The sequence below is a fragment of the Xenopus tropicalis genome, chromosome 1, assembly GCF_000004195.4.
Source record: "Xenopus tropicalis strain Nigerian chromosome 1, UCB_Xtro_10.0, whole genome shotgun sequence".
Lineage (NCBI taxonomy): Eukaryota > Metazoa > Chordata > Amphibia > Anura > Pipidae > Xenopus > Xenopus tropicalis.
In genome coordinates this window covers 164,904,842-164,930,658 of record NC_030677.2, presented here as the reverse complement: position 1 = coordinate 164,930,658, position 25,817 = coordinate 164,904,842, and the positions used below count along the sequence as shown (strand labels likewise).

The 25,817-nt window shown below is 39.0% G+C and overlaps 1 protein-coding gene across 3 annotated transcripts in view; it reads left to right on the top strand.

Moving 5' to 3' along the window:
* nos1 (nitric oxide synthase 1) overlaps positions 1-25,817 on the top strand; it is a 119,407-nt gene that overhangs the window by 49,835 nt on the left and 43,755 nt on the right. The window contains exon 1 of one of the 3 annotated variants that reach the window (XM_031892807.1): positions 3,568-3,834. The exons of 1 other annotated variant lie outside the window; for it this stretch is intronic. The gene's annotated coding sequence lies outside the window, so the exon portion shown is untranslated. Of the gene's footprint in view, positions 1-3,567; positions 3,835-7,704; positions 8,116-25,817 lie in introns of those variants that run through there. One more of the 3 variants, XM_031892791.1, reaches the window with a different exon arrangement.

Genomic DNA, 25,817 nt, shown 5'->3' with positions numbered 1-25,817 from the left:
GAACTTGTTAAAATGTCAAAAGTTTATTGTACAAAAAAGTAAACTATCAAAAGAAATACAAAAGAAGAAAAATTACAACCCCTGCATCTGGTCAGCTTTAAAATGTTACAGCCATACAAGCTCATCAGTAGGCACCATCTTATAATATACTGTAGGCCCAAATACATGCCATAATAATGTCAAATCTTATCATGGCAAAATAATTCAAGAATCATTGGTGCAAAGTATTGTACTATTGTTATGCAGCTACATTTATATAATATTCCACAACTGCTGTTCATAATCTCAATAGGTCATTGATTACTTTATTTTCAGTGGCAAAAACTGGATGTGCCTAGTCCTCTGCTGTTATTTACAGACTTGAAAATGTACTGCTTGGGTACATAGAAAAGAAAGGGATGTACTGTATGATTTGAAATACAGATGAAAAGGAAATTCCAGTAGGAAATAGTGATAGGGCTGAATGGTTGAACTTTTCAAAGACTATAAGGCAACAGGTAAGATAATAGTAGGAGTTTGCTTCAGAACCCACCCCTGTAAATTAAAGAGGCTCAGCTCCTACAAATAGAAAAAGGTTGCAGGTCTGGGGTAAATCTTAATAACGGGGGATTGCAATTACCCAGATACAAACTGGAGCAACTACATTTAGTGGAAGCAAGTTTATACATTTGCATAAAGGTGGCCATACACGCACCGATATTATCGTACGAAACCTCGTTTCGTACGATAATCGGTGCGTGTATGGCATGTCAGCGAGCCGACCGATATCGCAGGAAGCTGCTGAAATCGGTCGGCTCGCCGATCGGCCAAGTTAGAAAATTTTGATCGGGCGCCATAGAAGGCGCCTGACCAAAATTCTCCCTTCAGAGCTGAATCGGCAGAAGGAGGTAGAAATCCTATTGTTTCTACCTCCTTACCTGCCGATTCAGCCCTGAATGGTGTGTGGCGGATCTGACGATGTTTCGTGCGACCGACGGTTGTACGAAACATCGTGAGATCGCCACGTGTATGGCCAGCTTTAGGTCCACCTGGAGCACCATCTAGAGGTTATAGGTATAACATACAAAGGGAGCAGGTGTTAGGTACAGGTTCATGCTGCGCATTGTGCTTCATGCACCAAAGTAGGTCCAATCAGCAAATTGGCAAATAGCACTTGTAAAGAAAAGTGGAAGTAGGTACAAAGAACTATTGCTTTCCGCTGACAGGTGCTTTTAAACAAAGCAGCATGAAGCATAAGCACAACTGCTATCCAAAAAACACTGCAAATCATTCATTTGAAATAGTTCAGAGGCTGTCAAATCAAACAGTTGGAAAGTTACATCTCTGCCTCTGAACCTAGAGTTGCTGAATGCATAGATTTGCTATACATGTTAATAACATTCATGTTGTACATAAAATATAGCCTTAATATGCAATAACTGTACATCAGTTAATGAAACTCTTTTTACAATATTTCAGCAAAGATCTGCTCAGACAAATTTTAATTTGCTTAGCAAAGGTCATCTTAGAGAACTACATAGCCTTACAAGCCTTGTATTATGGTTTGACATTCTGTACATTAGTTTTAATCCCCAGGTCAGTCTACAGAGAACATAGGCTATACCTCCACCTAACACTCTGCACAGGGGCAACCTATTGTGAACCAATTTGTGAAGTAATTTTTGGGATTTGATATGCTGCCTATTTGCGTGGGATTTCATTGACGTTAATAGGACCTAATTTGATCTTTATTACTTATGTAGGGTTTGTAGGTGGTCTGGGCCTTTTTTATTATTACTATTATTAACATGTATTTATAAAGTGCCAACATATTCCACATTGCTGTTCAAATAGCCAATTATAGCCCTTATTGGCAGCCCCGGAAACTTTTTCCATGCTTGTGTTGCTCCCCAACACTTTTTCCATTTAAAAGTGTCTCACAGATATGAAAGGTTGGGAATCCCTGTCATAGGGGGTGATTGGCTGTTTGGTAGCCCCTATGTGGACTGACAGACTACAGGAGGCTCTGTTTGGCAGTACACATGGTTTGAAGCCTTTAAAACTTGCATCCAATTAAAAAATGAGCATCTGCTTTGAGGCCACTAGTGATAATAATGATAGAATAATACAGTATATATAGGACTTTTGACAAGAATTAGCTTTAACAGAGTGCCATCCAGAAGGAGCAGGCTAGTTACCAGAGCTGACTAATAGCCAAGTAACCCAACAACTATGAACTGATGCTTAATGAACTGGCAGCCCTCTAATGCAGGATGAACTGCTGCAGAGAGCTGAATGCATCAGTGGTTTGATTGGGGTTCAGTGTAAAATAAACACAAGGTTGCCAATTCATTAGTAATACATTCTGGACAATTACATGTAATTGCATATGTAATTGTTTTGTGTATTCATAGAAATTAGTGAGTATCTAATAAAATGGGTCTGGAAACCAACCATAGCCTCCTCATTAGTAGCGATGCCTTCTTGCTAGGAGCAGAGATAATTTTGCCTCCCCTTGGCTCAGTGTTAGTGTAGGGGAGGCAAAAGGCAGAAAACACAGAGAGGCAAAGTCTTGTATCCCTACTGGGAAGGGGTTTTAGGAGGTGACAAGGAGGCGTTATGGAAGTCAGGTACATGGGACTATTGAGCTTCAGAAAGTGGATAAAGAAAACGCAAAGTTCCACCTGAATTTCCTTCCTGACATCAAGGTCAGTTTTACATGGGTGTTTGGGCTGGGATTTGGGGCCAGGGTACCATGGCATCTCACAGAATCTCAGATATACTATAAGGTCTGACAGGACGATTCTGAGAGGGTGTTGCTGGCACCTAAATGGTCTGATCGCTCTCTCTATGAGTTGTGCCAGTTTGGTGCCATGGGCTGCGTAATTAGAGGCGAGTTCTTACCTGTCATTTGCTTTACAGACGGTAAATGAAGAGATGTGTATAGTGCAGAACCAAGGCTGCCAATGTGCAGCGCAACCCCCACCCAAACAGACGCACATTCCACTTCCCTGTGGACATTACAGTGAGTCTGCAGGGTTATAGCAGCTGACAGTCTGCCTTATCCGTCAGTCCGCACTGATTCTGGTTGGATTCAGGCAGCGGCACTGCTAAAAATATACCATTTGCATTGAGTCCGGGGGACCCAGGGGGAGTCACACAGCTCCCCGCACCCTTCCGATCTCAGCTGTGGGCTTTAGCCAGTGTCGGACTGCGGTCCCCTCAGTGCTACTGTACGCTCTGCCTCCTGCCCTACAGGCTCCCTGCTGAGTAGCTTGTGTAACTGCCAGCTCTTTACATGCCACTTAGGGCTAGTAAGGGCCTTATTGTATGTGTGAGCGCTCTCCCCAGCCTGTGATCGCTGCTATTGCCGCTGTGCAAGTGCCTTGGTTTCAACAGGTAAACAAAAGCGCATTGACTTGAAAGGGAACTGATTGACCCCTAATTGCACATACATATCCGAGCTTGTGGAGATGCTGGCAAATTAAGTTATGTAACAGATGCCTCATTTTTTCGTCTGCTGGTTTTCTGTTAATGAGGGCTGTTTGGTTTCATTCCACACCCATAAACCCCTGGTTGGATGTCAAACTTAATTCGTTTCAATGATGATAGGATAAAGGAGGTACATTAAGCAATAAAACCCATCGCCACACTGCCAGAGCCATGGCCTTTCTGACTGCATACCCTGAGTGCTGTTCCTGCATGTTAAGTTTCATGCCAGTGTGGTGAGAGCGCTGGAGAGTAACCGCCAGGGAGGCAGAGGGGAAAGGGGAGGGAGAGAAGTCGAATTCATTTCCCCAGAGTCTGTACCAAGGAGAAGACTATCACATGCAGAGAAGTGGAATGTTGCTGCAGGTAAGTCTCTGCTGTATGATGATCTGCCAAACAAATACATGTATAAAGACCTTCCTGAGTATTAGAAACGTTGGAGGCCAATAACTGAGGGGCATAGCTCATATATAAGGTAAGCTTCACTTTTGATGATGAAAGGTCCTGCTGTAAGAAGAAATCTGGTGAAGACTCGGCATTGTCTGGTCCCTCCTAGACCAGTTAAAGATCTGTTTAAGATACACCTTAACCTACCAGCTTTTAGACGTCTCTCTACAGGGTATTGATTTAAAGTGAGTGGACCATCTGGGCCCCTCACTACATTTCCGGCATCGGTTAATGACTTGTCAGTCTCTCCACATATTTTAAGATCTTGCATGGACAATCCAGTTGTAGAAAGAGACACCTCCATGCATCACAAGAAGGAGACCTACCTGTTTAAGGTTGATTTGTTTTCACATTTTTAGAATGAGAGGTCTTTCTGCTAGAGAGGAACCTATCTAAGGTTTCTATTTCTATCATTCTTGAATGACTACAACTTTTGTGACAATGTGATTTCAACATTTCTTGGTTTCTAAAGTGTAGCTGTTAATCCAAGGATTCAGATGGAACACGCCTGAAAGCATTTTACTGTGGGCCATAGAGGCCATTCTCCCAGGGAGTTTCCACTAGAGAGATTCTACATCGTGTTCACTCCACCAACTGCATCAGGCATTTAGGGCACTTGGTACTGATCTTTACGGCTGTAAATGATGACATAGAGAGCATCATATAACTGCACTTGTATATTAGGGCTCTTCAGTCTCAGTGCTATTTTGGAAAACATTTGAAAAGTACAAATAAGGCAACGTGGATATTCAAAGGTCCCATAAAGTGAATGGGAGATAGGTGTTGGTGTACATACATGCGGCAAAGTCCTTTACAGTATGGATTTGTCTCGTTAATCAGACGGACAGTTTCTACATTAACAGTATCATGGTAAAGCGAAAATCATGGTTCCAGGCTCAAGAACTGGTCATGATGCATCATAGACATCAGATATATATTTTTCCCAGCCTGGCCATGCTATTTGATCACAAAATAGGTATTCATGTTAGAAGTGCCTCAAATAATGTAAGCTATCATAGCTATCAGTAATAAACCTGGTGGTATAGTCACTTCTTACCTACCACATAGTATTTGTTAGGGAACTGTGTACGTCTATATGATCCTGTAACAGTGATAATAGTGTACAGATCATACTGTAGAATGATCTGAAGTTTGCCTTGTATTTTGTTCATCTTTCATTCCAGTTCTACTGGCAGTGCATTCAGTACCATTGGCATCACCACCAGTAACACCAGTCTACGTCAGTAAATAAGAGAATGCATAATCCATACCCACTGCAAACGTTTGTCCTGTCAGGCTTTTATAGAAAAGCGTCTTTTATAAAAAATATCTATGCAACTGTTCTAATGGGAAGGAGGAGTGGGAGTCATGTGAGAGCAGCATGTAGGTATGGATAGGCAACATAGTGACCGTCTGGCTGAATCCAGCAACTTCCTACTGCAATATGGTAGCTCTGTTTGTCATTTTATGATACATTGCACCTAGCCAATGAACTTTACTGACTTTTATATTTACTTGTGCAGAATTTCAGGGGCAAATTTACTGTTTTTCCACCCTTGAATAAATAAATGGCCATACAAAAACCTATACAATTGAACAGAGTTGTAGGGAGTTACCCTCTGATGAGCTGTCGTTTACCCTTCTAAAAGGTTTACCCTACTATCTCTCTGATAAATATGGTTTATCCTACTATCTCTCTGATAAATATGGTTTACCCTACTATCTCTCTGATAGATATTCCCCTTAGTGTAGTGCTAATTGTGCCTGTGCATTAATTCATATTGAGGGAATGTAGGTCTGTGTACAGTATGGTGTACAAATAAACTCTGGCAAGCTTTCACTGTACTGGCACAATATTAAGCAGATGATATGTAAATGCTTTTCCAAGGCCGAGAAAAAAAATCTGACATGCCGTATGTTTGATGTGTTTGATGGAGAAGATAAGGCTGAAATGGATTGCATGCTGGCTTTCATAACCAGTACTAACCCCATTCACAAAAGCATAGCTGGGGTGTTGGATCGTTACTGCCAAATATGCTAGGGCTATAATCCTCCCTGTAAATCCCCATTCTTTAAATCATATGTTTGTTAATGTATTTTTCATTCATGCCCATTACATATCTTTGCATGCGGAAAGGATGAATCAGTATCCTACATGCCAGAGGAAACAGAGGAAAAGGATGGGTATTTTGAATGGAAGATGTTATATCTGGTCTCCTGCAGATCTGAAGCCAATAAAGCCAGCAAGGGAATATCTAGTGTGGATCTTTGCCTGTAAGAAGCACAGTAGGAATGATTAGAAAAGCTGGGCTAAAGTCAGCATCATGGTGAATGTATTGGAACAAACTACATTTAGCTTTAGGGCTCCCACTAATAATGATGCTGGTTCGTGTGTAGTAGGGATGTTCCTCCTCACTATATTCTGTTGGATCAATACCGTCTGTGGCATTGCCACCTCTTGTCCCTGGAGTGTTTATTTTTCCATTCTGGTCATTGTTTTTTCTCTAAATGTGAATGATTTGATTTTTAGATCCTTCCAATGGAAAATCATCCATCAACAACTAATATGGCAGCTGTCTTAGTAGCAGGATAGGTTGCTACAAGTTGCTGAAGGGATCGTTGATTTTATGGCACCTTCTGTTTAAAATACATTATATTAAGACAGGGTTATTTTTTTAGAAAAAAAATCAAACACCCCCAGTTTTTACCATATATGAAATTGTGCCCCAATGGATCAGACGTGGCAGCCCTTCAGACAATTATTTACACTGTCCAAACAACTGTAGACCAATCAAAGCTGATTTCTGGTTGACTGATATGGGTTATCGCACCGGTGCACATAGGGATCTGCTATTACAGAGGGGTCACCGTGTCCTTAATTAAAACTAATGAAAGACAATAGACTATAAAAGGACATTATTCATCTTGAAATTATCTGTCATCTAGACAAAAATAACCATAGGGATACGAGTACCCATTCAAATCCTGCTTTTTAAGGACATTCTGGAGACAGGTAGAAGCAGTAGGCACACATGCTGGAGAACTAGCAAAAATAGAACGACAGATATCTGGCTAAACTCCAGAGAGAAGGATTCTGTACGAGAAACATCGACACGCATATGAGGGCATTGGAGTTATAACTGGATGTTCTAGAGCTGGAGGAATGCAAGTAAGAAAAGGTTTTATTTTCATTCATTCACCATGGCATTAGTACTTTTAACTACTAAGCTTCAGAAACTGATTGTAACATACTCATCTTGACTAAATAACTGTTTAACTGCTGCTTTCCATATCTACTACTAAAGTACTACTCCAACAATCAGATGCGGGGGTGTCCATGTTCCCCAAGGTGGGACCTGCACAACCATCATATTACCATTCTGAGCTCCAAACCTTGACCAGACCCGTGATTTAAGTCTTATACATCCTCTTATTATTAAGTCTTTGCTAAAGATATTATAAATAAAAGTATCAGCTCCACCTTGCTTATTAAATATTGCAAAGTAATGCAATCCTGCATGGATATGCTGCAGGTTTGTAGCGCCATACAATACAACTGGGGCTCATAGTTGCAACTGCGATGAGGTTGTATCAGTGAAAGCGCAGATGGTGCGTAAAAAACTGTAAGATGACGAGCAGTATGGGGTCCTTGGACTTGGAGTGATTGGAGTTGTGTTTGTTTCTGAGAGTGGATACGGGGAGGTGCGGAGCTTTACGATGGTCAGACCGAGAACACGTGTTTTATTGGTACACAAATAGGGAGAAAGCCCATCCGCTCTCACTGTCAGTGTCTCACTGTCAGTCCCCCCGCAGGCAGGGACAGCTCTAGTGTAGGGCAGAGCAGTGAATGGCAATAGAAGGCTGGGGCTGCGCCAGTATGCAGGTAGCACTGGAGTAGGGGGCGTTTATAGAAGAAACAAGTTAGAGGTGCCACAAGCTACAAGTGCCATTGGATGCCATGGGAAGACCTAATACTGGGGGCTGCTTGTTGCTAATGAGGCAGCAGTGATCAGGCAGCGAGCGTTCCGCTCCCCATAGATATCGCCATAGATATCCCCATAGATATCGCCATAGACATTCCCATAGATATCGCCATAGATATCCCCATAGGCACAGGCTCTGCGCTCTCTCCAAGGTGCTGAAGCGCCTCTCGCTGCCTGGGCTCTGAGCGGCGTCCGAAGGGGAGGATAAAGCCAGTAGGTAGGTAACCTCTCTCCGGGCTCATCATCTCCATCTCTCCCCTATCATTATTCCCTATTCCGCTGTTTCTCCCTCCCTTGGTGAGTGACAGTGTCTGTCTGATGCTACTGATATGAAGAGTTAGAAGGAATAACTTTTTAGGAAAATGTGGTTTGCTTGCTCTAGGATAGCTCTCATTTACATACTGTGTACTAATTCATTGACTGTTAATAACTGCGCTGTTCAGAATTGTTATACAATTAATGTTATGCCTGAAAATCTAAGCCCTATGTGGTGCCTAAGGACAATGCAGACTTGTCAGGAAATCAGAAGCAACACAGTCAGTATTATGAGATCCATAATGTTACCAGTAGGCTTCATCCCCTATACACCATGTATGCTTTTTTTGTACATGTAGCATGATGTGTGTGTGTACTGCACAGAGAATAAGCAATATCCACTTTATAAATGAATCCAATATGCAGGATATGAATTTGTGAATGTACCTCCGGTACCTGGAGTTTTACCATTAGGGGTATTAAATACAAGCGAGTGGTCACTGTAAAACAATTCAAATCCTTTGTGTCAGGTGAATTCCTTAGTACTGCTGTCTTTAAACCAAGAATGCTGTTCCCATGGTCTGTTACATAACTTCAGACCACAGACCTCAGTGATCACTTCCAAACTTGTAATCCTATTTAGGTGCCTTGTGGATCAGTGGATCTGAAACTCTCTCTCTATAGCATATCACTTTGTGATCTCAGTATGCACACATGGCCACTAGTCAGTTCTAGGATTTATACAGAACCAGAGAGTACAGGATTAACTCCTTTGTGTGATTTGATTCCAGTCATTTACAGAGCTTGGTTGATCAGTCAATGCAAGCAAAAAGATAATCTGAACAATCTAGTATTTATAGATTTGGCACAGATATATTCTGTCTTGAATGCATCATAAATAATGAAGGGGGTTGCTAGTTCTATTTGATCCTGATATGTTTTGGGAGCCTGTAATAAACTGTCCAGATGCAGAAACACAGAAATATACACAAATAAGATAAAAGCAGTTCTTCCTATATATCCAGCAAACAGCTTAATGCTGTGGTCTCCAAAGCCATTATACAGAATCTGTTCACTTTATCAAACTGCTGCTGAGATATGTTTCACCTTGAAAGTCTTGCTTATGGTTAAATACTGGATAAACTTGGCAATAAGTGCATTGTATAGCACTGCTAGCCTACTGGCTGCATGTATTATTAAGGTTACCAATATTAATGTAAAATGTATACCAGAGGTTGTTATTTGTTTTTAACAAAAGTACTTTGATTGTTAACCCTTTTGAGCAACTAATAAAGTCACTATAATGTGGATTTCTTTTAACTCAGCTATTGCTGTACCACAGCCAGACATGCTTGTCTAAAGAGGAATCCACATGTTTAATTATGAAACGTTCAGCTTTCCTGCTCAAGGTTTTCAGCAATAGACCTTGAACCTAAGGTTACAAGTGGTTACATGTTCCCATAGCAATGTCTGTTAGACGAGGGAATTCACACCATGATATTAATTCTGAGAGAATTATTCCTAGTTTTCATTAGAGATGAATCATTAGTTAGTCTGTGAATGCTTATAATGTCTTGTTTTTTGAAAAACTATAGTTGTAATACAGCCTCAAACACTGATCTTCGTAAAGCAAGATGCTTGTTTCCTTGTTCAGTCTAGTTCAGATCGCTGCTATTACTTGTCTCCAGGTATCATTGCAGCCTCCTGAATTTAAAGTCCTCTGGATCTCAAAATAGAGTATGTTTAACAATAGCCTAAGGGGATACATGAGAAATGATTTGATGGATCTCTGAGAAGACGTTAGTGTTGATCAGATGAGACTTGATATACATAAACAAATATGATCTGTTTTCAGCTGAACTTGTTTTATTGGATTAGTTTAGCTCATATTGGTCAGATAATACATCAGTATTAATTAGCAAGTAAACCAATATTCAGTAGTCTACCTTCCCTTCTTTTTAGGTGACACATTTTATTGCCTTTTGCATTTCCCTATGCACTCGCCCTTTTCGATGAGTCCTTTTCACTTTGCTTAGAAACAGCAGCAGATACATTATGTGCACATATCTGTGTGCTGAAATTCTCAATTGTTGTCTATTGTCTCCATTCTTCAGCTTTAGCTGGGAACAATTTGAGATACTGTATAATGTATCTGTACATTAACCTCTAAATGACTAGTTTAAAGCTACCAATAAAATCTGCTTGTGTGCCACACAATTCTTGTTAGCAAGAATAAAATTAGCAACGTGAGTCATCAGCTCTTTGTAAACCAGTGGTAAATTGCTACGAATTGACAAAATAATTTTAATCTTTGACTTGTTATCATGGTGTTACAAGCAAAAGTAATATAGAATTATGTTACATCAATATACTGGGGGTCAAACTGCAATTCAGTGGCTATTTACCACTATGTTGGTGCTTCAAATGTAATGATAGACCAACAGTTAAATGATATCCAGTGTCCAATGTGCATAAATGTTAATTCATTTTGCATAGCTACACTGAAAAAAGACACACAGCCATACGCCCAAGTAAATCTTACTAGCCATCTCCAATATTTCTCATTGGGGAAAAAAAGTCTCTTTTGACTCGATAATTATGCCATTCTCACATTGAATGTGATCTCCTGACAAATATTAAGATAAAATTCCCCCTACAGATGTTAAACAGGGTCTGTAATCACAAGAGTGAGATAGTAAAACATTTATTGAATACTATAATTATACTGTGTTTTATATATTAATCAGCTTGAATGTTGATAGTTATGTCGCAAGGCCTATTCCATGATTTTTATTAAGTAAAAAAAGTCATAAATATAATTCTGTGATGAATATAAGTTATAAAAGCAATGCATATTACTGAATATTTACCCTTGCACCTCTTTACTAAATCACATTGTATTGTCATTTAGTCTTTGGTTGGCATCACATCACTTTACATGCTTAGTAGGTATTTCTCTACTGTACTAGTTTATTTTTTCAAGTTGTGTTGGTTTTTAACGTTTGGTCTTCCCAGGCTGAACTTCTGCCAGCAAAATGTAACATGTGCATTCAAAAAACTCAGCATAGGCATTAAGCTTTTCTTTTATTGAATCATTATAGCTTTTAGGGTCACATCAGTTCCCATCAGTTTAAGGGGGTGAGGCCTTCATTTGGTCGATAGAAATACAATAACATTCCAGAAAAAAGCACTCTTCACACAAAACAATCAGCAAAGTACAGTTAACACTGGTGCCTTGTCCCAAATGCACCTACAGGTTTTTTCTTTAAAACCTGCCCTAAGCAGGCATAACGCTCAGGGCTCAGCAACTCCTTTGTGCATTGTGAATGACATGTCAGAGGATGCCCATGTCCTGCCCCTTCTGTATTCAGTTCTGTATACACAGACACAACTTTTTGGGCTCCATTCTGGTAGTGCAAAGGACCAGCAGGCACAAACCTTTGTGTTCTCAGAATGGAGCACAGCACAACTGGTGCTTTAAGTGCAAAAATATAACACTTTGCACCCTGTCCTCTATGATAAATCTAGTGACAAGCCCTCATATCCATAACTTGAAATCACATATGCAGAATGATTTAGACCGTACATTTGCATGCAGAGAGCTATATGGCCAGTACAGGGATTTGCTTTCTTGGATTAATATCAAACAGCAGCAACAGTTCCATTAAAATAGTCACAAGATTAAAATATTCCTTTAACAAGTGTGAAGGAACATTAGAATCAAGCTTTTTCCAGCATAACAAATGCCCAAAATAGTATATGGTACTAACTGAATGCAGTTTCATCACATACAGTACTTTTATTATGAGTGCTCCAAGTCTGTTCTTAATTGTTTTTTTAACCTCCTTTCTGCTAAGGCTTTTTGCATCCCTGTGCTATGCCTGTGCTTTAGTTGCCACTCAATTTGCACACACATTACACTGATATATGTGGAGTACACATGCCATAAAATATTTGTCATTGGTTTGTAGCTATTACTTTTCCAGGGCAGAAAATTACCCACAGTTCCTCACAATTCAGTTTACCTGGATCTTATAATAAATGTTGCCAAATATTTCTATATGGAGTGTGCAGGAGAACCATAAAAATTGGTGGAAGCAATGTTATAATACAGTAAGATCTCTGTTGCTGTTTGCAGGTTGGTGTTGCTGACACTTGCAATAAAAGTCACAGCAGTTGCTCATTACTATCAGTTTGCTTTCAGCCTTTCTTGTGACTGTTGAGCTTGCAGGCTGGAACTTTGCTTGAGGGAACGTACATGAATGAGCCTTTAGCACAGTTCAGTGGATTGAGCCAGCCACAAGCTGAGCCTAGGCAGTATCAGAGACCCATTACATCTTGTCTCGAACTCAGCTAACATCATTTGATAACATTTATTAATGTTAATTAATTCCCAAAATTGACAATCTGTAGTTCAAAGCGGCTGCCTCCTTATCCCCATAAAAAACTGCAGCTTGCTGCTATAGGGCCAGTCAGTTTAAAATGTGATTGGTCCTTGGGGCAAGCAAATAATGGCACTGTTTCATATTTGAACAAGGTTTTTCCCCTATGACCCTAGCACAGCTGATCATGGGAGGGATTTTGTTTAAATATGTGCCAAGCCCCACTTTACAACAGATGTAAGGTTATTTTATTTCAGTTTTATAGCCCAATACCCAGAGGTTTCACTGCACATGTTTCAGGGTCTGATCATTAACTGACTTGCATCATTCACTCACATTCACTGCTCCATGAAGCAGCCCAAAGAAACTGACACATTTTGGATAGATGATGAGGAACACGCACAGTCCTTGTGTACAGAAATATGGAGCAGTTTTCAGCAGTGCAAAAAAAAGTTAATGATTGGGGTCTGATGTGAGTCACCAAGAGTGTATATACATTCCCTGATTAACATACATAGAAAAGGCAGCCTTCTGTAGCAAGGTGAAATTCTCATTCTACAGAAACATATGCTTACAGCTACCATTTGCTCTTCTAGGCATGTTGTTTGCCAGTGTAACATAACATCATATGTCAGATATTTAGGTACTTTTAATCTTCCTTCCATCGACACAGCATTTTCAGTGCCAGTGGCCACCATAAATTCCTGAATAACACATCCATCAAGCATTTTTGACAGTTGACAAGGTGTTTTCATGAAACACTTCATCAGATTCTTCATATGTGTCTTGTTTGGTTCTGCCTGAAAGCCTTGATTTTCATTTCATAAACATGCTTGGCTTATTAAGGCTTGCATAATGCAGACTCTGGGAATCATGGGAAAGGATTCCTTCTGACAACTGTCCCTTGCAGCTCATTGTCGAAAACAACTCCTGTCTCATAATGATCTGACCATTTCTCAGTCCTACTAGAGATGTTTTTTTTCTTCCTGTGATGCTGACCATTCAGCAAAGTGTTAAAATTGTATTATTACAGTATTTCCCTGTAAATACCTAAAAGTGTAAGTAGTACCACTAATTTACTACCAGATCTTACCATATCAATATGTAACCATACCATATGTGTTTGTTACTGTCAGTTTACAAATAAAATGCATTGGGGGATTCTAAAGGATTTCCAGCACTTTAAATATTTTCAGTTATTAAACACTTTCCTGGCAGTGTTTCCCAAATTGACATACTTATCAATGCAGATCAATGTGTCAGTGTGTCAGAATGTTTCTGACTGCTTGATCTGACTAACACTTTTCTATTAGATGGGTTGTTGAAGCTCAGTGATGAGCTCTGACTGCTGACTTGAGCCTTAACATGCATTGAATTGAAAGTAAGCAGGAGATTACTGATACTTTGTAACATGTTGGTGTTATGTCCCCTTACATGTTTTATCAAATGTACAAAATAACCAGGATTGCCTTAACTTTATTTGCCCAAACATACAATATGGCAACACAAGTGTTAACGGTAATATGAAGCAAAAGAGCCACAATCGGAGAGTACGTCAGTAAGTGACCAGCAAATATGGATAATAACATAATAATTACTAAAAAGGACAAAATAAATCATAAAATGGTCTTTACATAAATAAATAATAAAAAGGTACAGGAAAACAAGTTTAAATATTCATTCATTCATAGATTCCTCTATGTGAAAGCTAAAAAGAAAATTCCTTATTCACCTTAGAGACATGTGGGGAAATGTAATATGAACCAATAACAGAAAAAATGGCTGCAACGGGACCAAAAAGGCACTTTGGGACAAATTTTGCATTTGCGCAATAAAAAAACCCTTTAGCAAACCCTTTGCATTTCTTGCGACAGAAGGTTTGTGATTGCAGTATTTTTTCGTTTGCGCATGTGTGCAGTGAATGTGCACAAGCCCAGTATGCCAGCCACACTGTAGACTGAATTAGGCAAAGATCTACTTGAAATTGGCAGCACATGTAAATCATAACATGCATGGCCAAGGTAGGGACACATTGTGAAGGTTAATGATAGTCATAGCACCAACAGTAAAAAGCATCAAGCAATGTTTGTAGCACTGGACTTTGTTCTCTTGGACCTGTTGCTATATTCTGCCATGTGTATCTTTAAATGACATCTGTGTCTTTCTATCCATTATGCTACCTATTATGCTTGCCTTCTGAAGATCATAAGATCGATGTTGCTTGCTGTTAAGCATTTTAATGCTAGTACCGTATATTTTTACATTTCCAAGTTGCTAGTTTATCTATAATGAGACAAGTATGGTCTGGCAACACGCAGAAAGATCAAAGGTCCCAGCAGGCAAGGGGTTAACCCTTTCCCCATTGTGTGACTTTGATCTCACCATGCCATGTGTTTCTAGACAACGCACAGTGCAGCACAGATCAAAGACGAAACTGGAAATGTAATATCTATGGCACTGACAGTCAGGTACTTGACAGATTCTACTACCTCCGGCAGGTAAGTGGTTAAAAGTAAGCATAGTTATAATGAGGAGAAATGTCTAATGTGTTTGTTAAACTATAAATTATTAAGCAGCACATGCAGCACAGGGGGAACTCCATTTATGTCTTATTCTAGGGTTTGATTGCTAACAAATATTTGTTTTATTCTTTACACATTGGCTTGATGCTAGTTACTGTGCAAGAGGGTAAACCTAAGAGTTTTGTCCCAGCCGCCCCCCACCAACCACAAACTATAGTACAAACATATTTACAATAACTCTTATATCTCTGGAAAAGTCAAGCAGCAGTAGACATGAGGACCAAACTCAAAGAGTATGAAATTGTGATCCTATCCCTTAAATACATATAGAATGAAATGCAGATAAAATAAAATGAACTGTGGCACAGTGATTAGCATTGTTGTCTCAAAGGTTCAATAATACCCAGATCATTTTCTCCATACAGAAGTTCTTTATGTTCACCCCCAGTCTATGGTTCACCTCAATATCCTCCCACAACAAAATATTGGTTGGTTAAAGAATAACTATACCCCACAAAAACGTAGGTGTCTATAAAAATTGCATAAACCAGCTCATATGTAAAACCCTTCATCTAAATAAACCATTTTCATAAAAATATACTTTTTTAGTAATATGTGCTATTGGTTAATACTAAAAATGCCATTTTAAGAATTATAGACCGCCCCCTGGGATCATAGGATTTACAGTGCACACAAACAAGCCAAGGTACACGTACATGCTAGGCCAAATCAGCCAATGAATGGACAGAGTGATCTCTGAGGGACAGAGTGATCTCTGAGGGAGCACACAGCCCTATATATATATTCCAGTTTGGTGAGATTTTTTAATAGGTCACTTAACATGATTTGTTAAGTTAAACCTACTTTGTTTTAATGGTAGGGAAAATTAATTGTAAGCTCCTTTGGGACAGGGTATAATGCAAATGATTAACCCATGTTGCATATTTAATGCAATACATAAAGAGCAATAACAACTAATAAAATAGGAAAAGTCTATTCACTGTCATTCCTTAGTCCCAGGGAGTTAGAACTTATCTCTGAAAAGTTGGAAAACTGTCTAGTTCCTAATTCAGTTGTGAGTCAGTATTTAGTTCTCTGCATTTCTGCATATAGAGTACCGGTATGTTAAGCTGGAACTTGGGAGCAAATGCTTGACTTCCTAGTATGAATGATATAGTCTCTGTGTGCAGCCTTGTTGGGCCTTGGTTTTTCTGCTGCATATAATTGCAATATCCTGAAAAAAATCTGTGCTTTAACTAATACCCTATATCTCTAAGTATAGAGAAATTTAACCTGCGCCTTCTAGTTGTAAATGGACTAAACCCCCCCCCCCCAGCAGCTAAAGGGAGATGTAGTGCAATACTAGCTGCAAGCAGCAGGTTGGGTAGCAGCTGGATGATTGCTGGGGAATTTAGGGAAAATTTAGTATTGTTTTGTTGTACTTATCTCACATTTATTCAGATCTGTTAGATGTTTGTGCAAGCATATGAATTAAGGGTAATTTAGTGTCAGAAATACCGTTCATTTGCATTGCCTTGCTACTTTATTATTACATATTGCAAAACAATCGGCACATATGCCATATTATGTTTCATCACATCCATTGTTACGAAGGAGACGCGCTATCTTGTTATATGGAATTCTCATTTCTTTTTCTTCAAGTGAAAAGACAAACGTTTAAGGAGAGCAAAAAATAAATAGCACAGAAGCGCACAATAAAACTCACAGAAAGGAATGATAAAAATAACATTGCCTTTGTTTGAAAGTTGATATACAGAAAGCTGCTTCTTTACATCTTATAAATAGAAAACACAGAATGTTGCACAGGCACGCTGGAATATCAGAGAAGGTCTGCTATTAACCTCTTGTAGAGTGCTGCACAGGCAGACTGGAATATTCAGTATGTTGCGCAGGCAGAATGGAACGTGTTGAAGAATGCACAGATTTAATTGCCTCTCTCCATGGTCCACTAAGTGCTGGAATTCATGTGGATCATTAATGGCAGTATATGGAACTAGAAAAAAAGGACATTTGGCATCCTCTGGAACCTGTCTCACACTAACTCAGAATGCCCTTGCCTTAGTATTGGAGCCTGGACTGACACCTTATCTGGACTGTCACTGAATGTCCTTACTGAATGTTATCTCCTTGGGCCAGGTTCCCTGAACATGGGGACCAACAGCAATTTGCCTAAAAAACCACAATTGTCATCTGCTATTTCTAGCAGATTGCAGTGGGGTACACCCCTATTGTAATGTTTTTTTATGTACTCAGTTTGACACGATCAGGCCTAGAACCAACCTATAGCCAATCAGTGCAGGAGAATAGTCATACTTGCTATGTTAGCAAAACCCTCTCTGTAATGGACAGTAAGTAAATAAGTAAAACACATGGTACAGTTATAAACCCTTTGCAGGCATGGACACAATTAAGTGCTTTACCAGTGCACCGATGAAACTTCCACTTAGTGTTTGTTAATTATAAAAATTATATAAAGTAGCTTGTGTTTAGTTTATTCTAGCTTTGGCTATGTCATAAAAGGTACAATGTTTGCACCAGCTTAACCAACAAAATGTTTACTGTCAAACAGAAGGCCAGTAGATTCAACCTGCTGATTGGTTGATGTGGGTAACTAGACCTGGTGCAAATGTTGCAGCTTTTATTACATTACATGGGGCTCATTGATCAACACCTGCCAAATGTATACCTGGGCAGTTATCCATGGCTTCCAACCACGTTTTTGCTTTCATTGTTGTACCTGCACTTGGTTGAAAAATGCAGATCACTGATTGGTTGCTGCCAAGGTACAAATCTGCCCTGTGTTTGTGCATCCACAATTAATAGTGACAGATTCTCCATGAGAGTAGCCTGTAGTATTAATCTTTTCTTTCTCTAAATTCTAGTGTGGATTACATTTATTGCTTTACACCTGAGGAACAAAACTTGGGGACCCTGCGATGCTGTTTAAAAAAAAAAAAAAAAGTTTTGATTGTAGCACTATATAAAGCTGGTATTCAACCCTGTAGGTACCAAGCCAATGTATATTACATTGCCTATAAAAGCTGTAAGCTACAGGTCTAATGGGCCGTTTAGAAAAAGGTTGTTTCATCAGGGTCAGCAACCCCTCTCCCCATATGTATTAATATATTAGTATACAGATTTAAAGCTCCCTGAATCCTTTCAACAAACCATATCAATAATTTAATGGAAAAGGTTATCACGTAGAAATGACCCTTGCATGCACCGTGCTATGGATCTAACACACAGGATGCTAAATATAGGCAAACAAATTAAAATTGCATGTAATGTTAACATGCTTCAAACATGCAGGTTTAATAATAAATTTGTGCAAGGGGAAAACAGGTGTTTCCATGGGCCCTTTTATGAGTTGACAGATACTAAGGTGATATTAACTAAGACTGGACACTGTAGATTTTCCCCCCATCATGCTTTCCTTTTTTTAATGTGTTGCTTTTTATACTGATTAATTAATATACTTTATTAATGCAAGAGGGATTTGGCACTTTAAAAAAATGTATCTTTTAAACCAATTTGTTTTACTTGTTTATGGACAAAATATCTCAGAGGGAGAGTTGGCAGCTGCTTCACTCTGACACTGAACATTGAGCTTCAAGTAGAGAGTTTGCAGAAATCTGGCTCTGCCGTTTGACCATATTGGCCTAATTATAAAAGGGAAGGGTATACTACAGGGTGATGTGCTAGGGCAGATGCTGTGTATAAAGTATAGCTATTTGAAAATTGCTTTTTCACTAATATGTTCTTAGGCACCTGCTCTGTATTTAGCAATTGAAGGCACTAGTCTGACTCCCACATGTTCTAAAGGGAAAAAAACTTCCATTACCTTGTGTTAACCTATGGCTTTCTAGCAAGGGCATATCATCTGCAGCCTTTTAGATGCTGTGGAACTACAGCTACTGGGGGGCATTCCAGCAACAAGCCCCTTAAAATGTACACTGGCAAAGAAGGCATGATACTCAAATGAATTTTCAAAAAGCAATAAAAAGTTAATCCCTATCTATACATTTTTTTAATAATGCTTGACTTGTAAAATGCAAATATTTTTTGTCATGTAAATTCCCAGGACTATCTCGGAACTTAAAATGACCATTTATAACTTATTGCATTATGTATGCCAGGAAGCATTCAGTGCAACTACTGTAAAGGTGGGTCAGAGGTGAATCCTGCTGCCATGCTTTGACCTCTGGCTGTATGTGTATTTACTGGATATTTCTCTCACATATCATTATGGGGCAGATTTATCAAAGTGTGAGATTAGAGCTCACCACAGCAAAATTCACATACTCTCTACTCATTACTATGTATTTCTTTTATCAATGGGTGATAAGAGTGGTGATTAGATTCCACCATTTGATAAATACACTTCTAAAAATCCCATAAGAATGAAAAGAAAGTGGTGGAATTTTTCTTTCACGCTTTGATAAATCTGCCCCAAAGAGTTAACTCTTTCCAGCTTAGAAAGAAAAATTGAAGGAATGTGTCATTTTGCATTGGAGTATATGAAAACATTGGCTCTGTGGAGGGCAAAGGAGGAATGTGAGAAGCCATCCGTTTAATATTTATATAAATCAGACCAGGTCATATGTTGATTTTCAACTGAATACTTAAACCCTGGAATAATGAAATGTTATATTCAATCACATGAATATGATCAACATACATTTTATAGAAAAAGTGCTTCTCTAATTTAACATAATTCAATCTTCAGCCCCCATTATGAGTGGTTTATCTGTATGTATGTGTATATGTGTATGTATTTGTATATATGTAGCATTAAACACAAATACAAATGGAATCAATGATTGATATTCAGGCTGCTGTGAAACCTTTGTGAACTAATAATGATCAGAACAAAGATCAGAGGGCTCATTTATGTCTGCAATCGCAGTGACTCAGGGAAACCCTGGAGTTACTGGCACCTTTTGAGCAGGGTTCCCTCAGCATCCTCTGTCAATCACTTGCAGCCTGTGCCAAAAGAATAGGGTGGACACGTCGCTTGCATCAGAAATTATGCTAGGCAGACTGGCACGCATAGTTGCATCCATTTTGGCAAACTGGACACAATTGTGGTAGGTGCAGCACAATTGCTTCATGGGGATCGCCCCTTTGCGATGGAAATGACGCAGGCATTGTGGGGGAAAAAAATGACAATTGCATTCAAAATTGGACTTTGCTCATTTCACATGTGGACATAAATGAGCAATCATATCTTTAGCCCTCATATCTTTAGGTATATATATTGTGATATATATGAATAAACATTTTGGTACATACATGCTCTATATAATGTTTCATGTTCCTGCCTTGTTATAACAAACTATTATGGTGGTTTTAAAATGAATCTGATATATGACCCTTAAAATAAAGTAAAAACTGGATAGGATCATCTTATTGGAAGGATTAACGGGAATACAACATATTTGTAGTTGTTTCAGGAATATAAAAACATGTCCAAAAGAGTTTCCAACTAAAATCTGGCTTCAGTTTTAAGCTCAAGCAAGTTCTTCCGCCAGTGGGATAGCCGTGCATCATTAATATGAAGAACATGCTCCGCATTTTCATCTCCAGCTGGCAGAAAGCTCATTCTGAGGTGCTGCTCAAACTCATTTCCACCTGAGATTGGAACATAGTCCACTATAAACCCAATGAGAAATGCCAAGGATGCAGCATTTCCATCTGCAAATAATATACAGTGCAGCGAGAAACAGTAGAAGGTAGGAGTTTGTGGGCTGCTGTGAGATAAAGTAATGGAGACAGATGCAACATTAAAAAGAGGCCTCATTGTCTGTTGGTTTTTATTGGACAAAAATATATAAAAGATAAGATTAGATTTTTTTTTAACATAGATGTAAGATGGCAAAAAAACATGGTTTTAGGAAACCTGCCTTAAAAATAGGATTTAGCAACAGCAAGGAATGATTTCGTCAGTAACCAGGTAAATGTCACCCACAAAACCACTCTGCGGACCTGACCCTTCACACCTATTAAATGTCTGGAAGTATTAAAACACGTCAACAGGTTATCCCTGAAGGTTTGAGATTATTGATTATTAAGCTGTATATTCAGAGCAAACCAAGACATAGCAGATTTGTATAATGCCATGTGTTCTTTCATAGCCATACAGTTGTTAGGTGTTTTTAAGATCCATTAGTCAACATTCGCTCCAAAAAAAGTATTTTTTTTTAATATATTCACTTTTAATTAATACACTTAGCCAAGCCAATATGTTTAATCCTTGGTACCCTGATGAGATGCTAGTTAGAGAATAACACCTGCATGGCAATATCTCTGACCACATTGAATTAATTACACATAAAAATGATTCTGAGCGCATTGCTTTTGTCAGGAGTCATGCTATTTTTAATTGTTGGGATTTGGACTGACACATTGTGGCCCCAAGTGTCATCCTTCATTTCTATTAATTGCTCAGCTATGGTAAGTGGTTATTGAAATTGACTGACCTGAGCCATTCATACATTTAGACATTAGTGATGGAAGGCCCATTTTAGAATAGAGCAGGAGGGTTTTCTGTGGAATCCCAGCCTCAAGAAGAAAATATCTGTAATAAAATGGCAAATTACCTTTTGTAGTAACTGCAGGGTGTTTTACAGACCATTCAGTGTCCATCTAGCTGCTGCTGAATAAGTAACAGATAATGTTCCCTTATTTACACAGTTTATTTTTTCAGAGCCTTCTGTGCTTGCTTATATCCAATCTTCTCTGAGTTTATCCCTGCAGAAGATGGCAACTCCCTAATAGGCAGATAGTCCACGGATAGTTTGCTTTAGACTATAGACTTAAATGTTTGAAGCCCAACTGATATGATGCTAGTTTAAAGGTGGCCACACACGTGGTCGCACGAAAGATCGTACAATCAGCCACAAACCATTCAGGGCTGAAACAGCAGATAAGGAGGTAGCAACAATAGGATTTCTACCTCCTTGTGCCGATTCAGCCCTGAAGGCAGATTTTGATCAGGCGCCTTCTATGGCGCCCAATCAAAATCTTTTAACTGGTCTGACAGCAGGTTCCTGCAATATCGGTCGACTCGCCGACTTGCCATACATGCACCGAATATCGTATGAAACGAGGTTTCGTACGATATTATCAGTGCGTGTATGGCCAGCTTTACTGTATTAGTTTACAGAGAATGTTCGAGAGGTTTCACTAATTGAACATTGCTTTTGATAGCCTGTTAATTACACAGTAACCTTTGCTATGTATGGTTGACTTTGCAATGGTGGTGGCTTCTTTGCCCTAAGAACTCCAGATATTATTGAGCTATTTATGCAGTTGCCTTTAGCATATGTAAATGTTTGGGCTCATCTGTTGTTTGCACAATGATAAGATGTTGGGAGAGCTTTCACTGACTGGGCCTAGTCTTAATGAGGTTCTTGGTAATTCCATGATTACTGATGCTATTAATGTATGGCCTAAGCATTATGGTTGCTTTATTACTATATGGTATAAGGGCATAATAATGATTGCAGATATTCATGAGAAACTGACCTAGTAGCTCCTCAAAGTTTTGCTAATAATTATTGTTCTTGACTTGCAAATACACAGCTCCCACCATTAATATTTTTAATATACCACTTTTTTTCATGAGCTTATTCAGCTGGGCATATATAGAAAAAGTGCACAAACACTATCTGAATTTCCAGAAATGGTTGGATATTAGTGTAAGCTGGACAACCATGTTGCCAACCAGATTGCACTTCTGTGACAGATCCAACTGGCTGAGCAAGAAAGAGGAAATATGTATCACCCAATCTGCATCAATGTTCTTTATTTTTTTCTGCCCAATCACCTGATCATTGGGGAGGCAGGTAAACATTCCTAAATTGACCAAGATTGAAAGAAAAATCTGCCCATGTCAAACTTGGGCTCTGATCAACAGCATAGTTAACATTAACATTATTTTTACTTTTTATTTATTTAGCACCATTGTTCCTCATATCCCTTCACAGAGTAAAGGGATATAAATATCAGACTTAATGGTTTACATATGCAGGCAAGAATTCAACCAAAATTGATTCACAGTTACAAATGGATATTGTTACAAGACAAAAGGGGGAGCGCAACCATGAGACAAATGATTGTAGATTTTCAGTTGCTAAAGAGTGGGGGGGGCAGCAGGTGGTCAATGCTGAAGACTTAGGTTAGGCTGTAACTGTAAAGGAAACAGACCCCCTGGTCTTGGGGGGCCTGGGGGGTGGGGAGGTCCCAGACTGTGGGATCTGCTTTATAGCTTTAGAGAAATAATCTTCAGAGGGGCCTGGCACATACTGCAAGCACTATACCCCCTCAGGCTGCTCGTTCTTTGTAGGAGAGTGGAGGGGAGGAGGGCACTTTAGTGAGTGTGTGGAGAACGGGACTGGTGGGCGGTTAGCACTTGCAGTATGCATCAGGCCCCGGCACGGTCTCGGTACCCCACTGGTCAAAATGGCAAAAACTCACTGCCTGAACTTATTTCTCTTAGGCCAATCAACCTGATCAGTACAATATGCTCCTTCAAATGTACAACCAAATTGTATATCCAATAAATGATCCATAACACCCATAACATGTCAGGAACATGGCCAGCCTTAATAAGCTTCTGGATTTACAGTATAGATTTAAAGTGAATAAAATAATATTTTCTTTACTGTCAGAATTAAATAAATAGCTGACAGCAGCCATTGATAAGAATGTTTATCCCATCACTCATCCCGCTAGCTGGTGACCTCAAAGGTTAAGGGCTTCCAGCAGCATCTCATATATTCCAATTACAACCTCATGTCAACTTCCCCTTTAAACTTATGTTACTGCAACTTATTGTCTGGCATTTTTATCCTAAATGTTGGCAGCATTGCCTCCACAAATCCGATGCCCTTAAGAGAAAGATGCTATCTATACTATATCTGCAATTTGCATCTACTTCATTATCCCACTAGATATATCTGAGCACTTCTATTCTTAGAATGCTTCACACTCCATCGAGCCAAGGACCTCCAGAGCAATGTATAGGACACAGCAAAACTTACCTACATGAAATCTCCAGCAAAGAAAACTTCAAATAAATTGTATGGATCCTGCAGCATCTTAGCTCTGTCATTCTTAAACATATTAATAGTGTATTGTAAAGAAAAAAAAGCCAGAGGGCCAATGTATAAATACACGTCATGCAGAATTGTGTTACATCAATAGATTCTACCTGAGGCTCTTTTGCACAAATCTGTATGCTTATAAAGCAAACGCCCAACTTCTGTCACTAGCTGCTCTTTACTGATGTGAGTGCCCATATATTACATATGCCCTATTTTTAACTGGAAAATCAAAAGGTGGCAATTTCTTAAATTACTGACTGGTTTCTATACACTTGAGGAAGATAATTTTGGGCATGTTGTGAATCCATAAGGGAATCATTAGCTGAGGGCTTGCAATAAGAAAGACTAGCAAGGCAAACAGCTGCATGGCTGTATTATAATATGTACCTTATGAGAATTAAATATATGTATTAAAATACAACTGCTGAGTAAGAATAAAAATCCCATTTGGTGGCCCTAACTATTTACCTCTGGTCATATTTTTCAAAAATTGGCTTCTCCTTGCATGGTAGCATTTCTTGGAAAAGGTGTCTCTTGACCTGGGCATTGGTCTCAGTCACAAGGCTAGTTCCCTCTCCCAGTCATTAGCTTTTATAAGGTTTTATAGGATTTTTGTGAATTTCTGTACTTTCTCTGCAGAATGGGCAAACATCCATGTGGTTGCAGCAGCACACAGCTAACCTTTTAATGGTGGTCTTATACCTTGAAAAATAGATGGTCTGGCCTATCCCTCTCTTTTAAAAGCCATAATCAGGGGGGTGGAACTAAGCCTGTAAAATGAATGCTTTTGTCTTGGCAATCTCTCACATTTTAAAAGCTAATGGGTGAGAAGGATCAAGACTGTGACCAATGCCTGGGTCAGAAAACACTTATCCCAAGAAATGTTACAATGCAGGAAGGGACCAGCCAGAGTTAGGACCACCATACTGGGTTTACCTTAATTTTATAATCATAATTTTGTAACAACATTTTGACAATATATGCACTTTCACAGATGAAAAAGTACTAATAAAATGGCACAAGGGAATGTGCATTGATCAGTCCCCTCTCTTTACTATGCTTGTAGCTAGTTTTGCCTGACCAGTTGCACTTCTATTGTACTTAGCCATGGAGTGGCTACCTATGCACTATCCATGGAAGTAATAATGTAAAGTATCTGAATATTGTACTAACTGTGAAGTGCCGCCAAACAGATTGTGTATGACCCAGCTAATAAAGTGCTACCTGATTGCTTCAAGAACAACTGGTGCTCAATTTACTGAGAGATCAGTTCTGTGTGTGAGATTCAGTGTGGTTATCCCTCATAAATACAGCGTGGGGGCACCTGAGAGAAATGTCCTGTGTATGCGTACTCTACTGGGGCTTGCACAAAATCCAAGTTGGGTAAGAACAAGGTCCTAAGTACCACAAAGTCCATCATCTTATAAGTACTGTTACATTTGCTTGATCCATTGCTCATATACATATTAGGTTTGTGTTTAAAATGAATAAAGTAAAAGAAAAATATGTTTATATGACTTTGTTACTATTATGGTCCAGTTACATAGTGAAAGATATAAATAACTAAGTCAAAATGTTATTTTATTTTTATTAATAGATTTAGTTCATATTTAAGGATATGGGTCAATATGT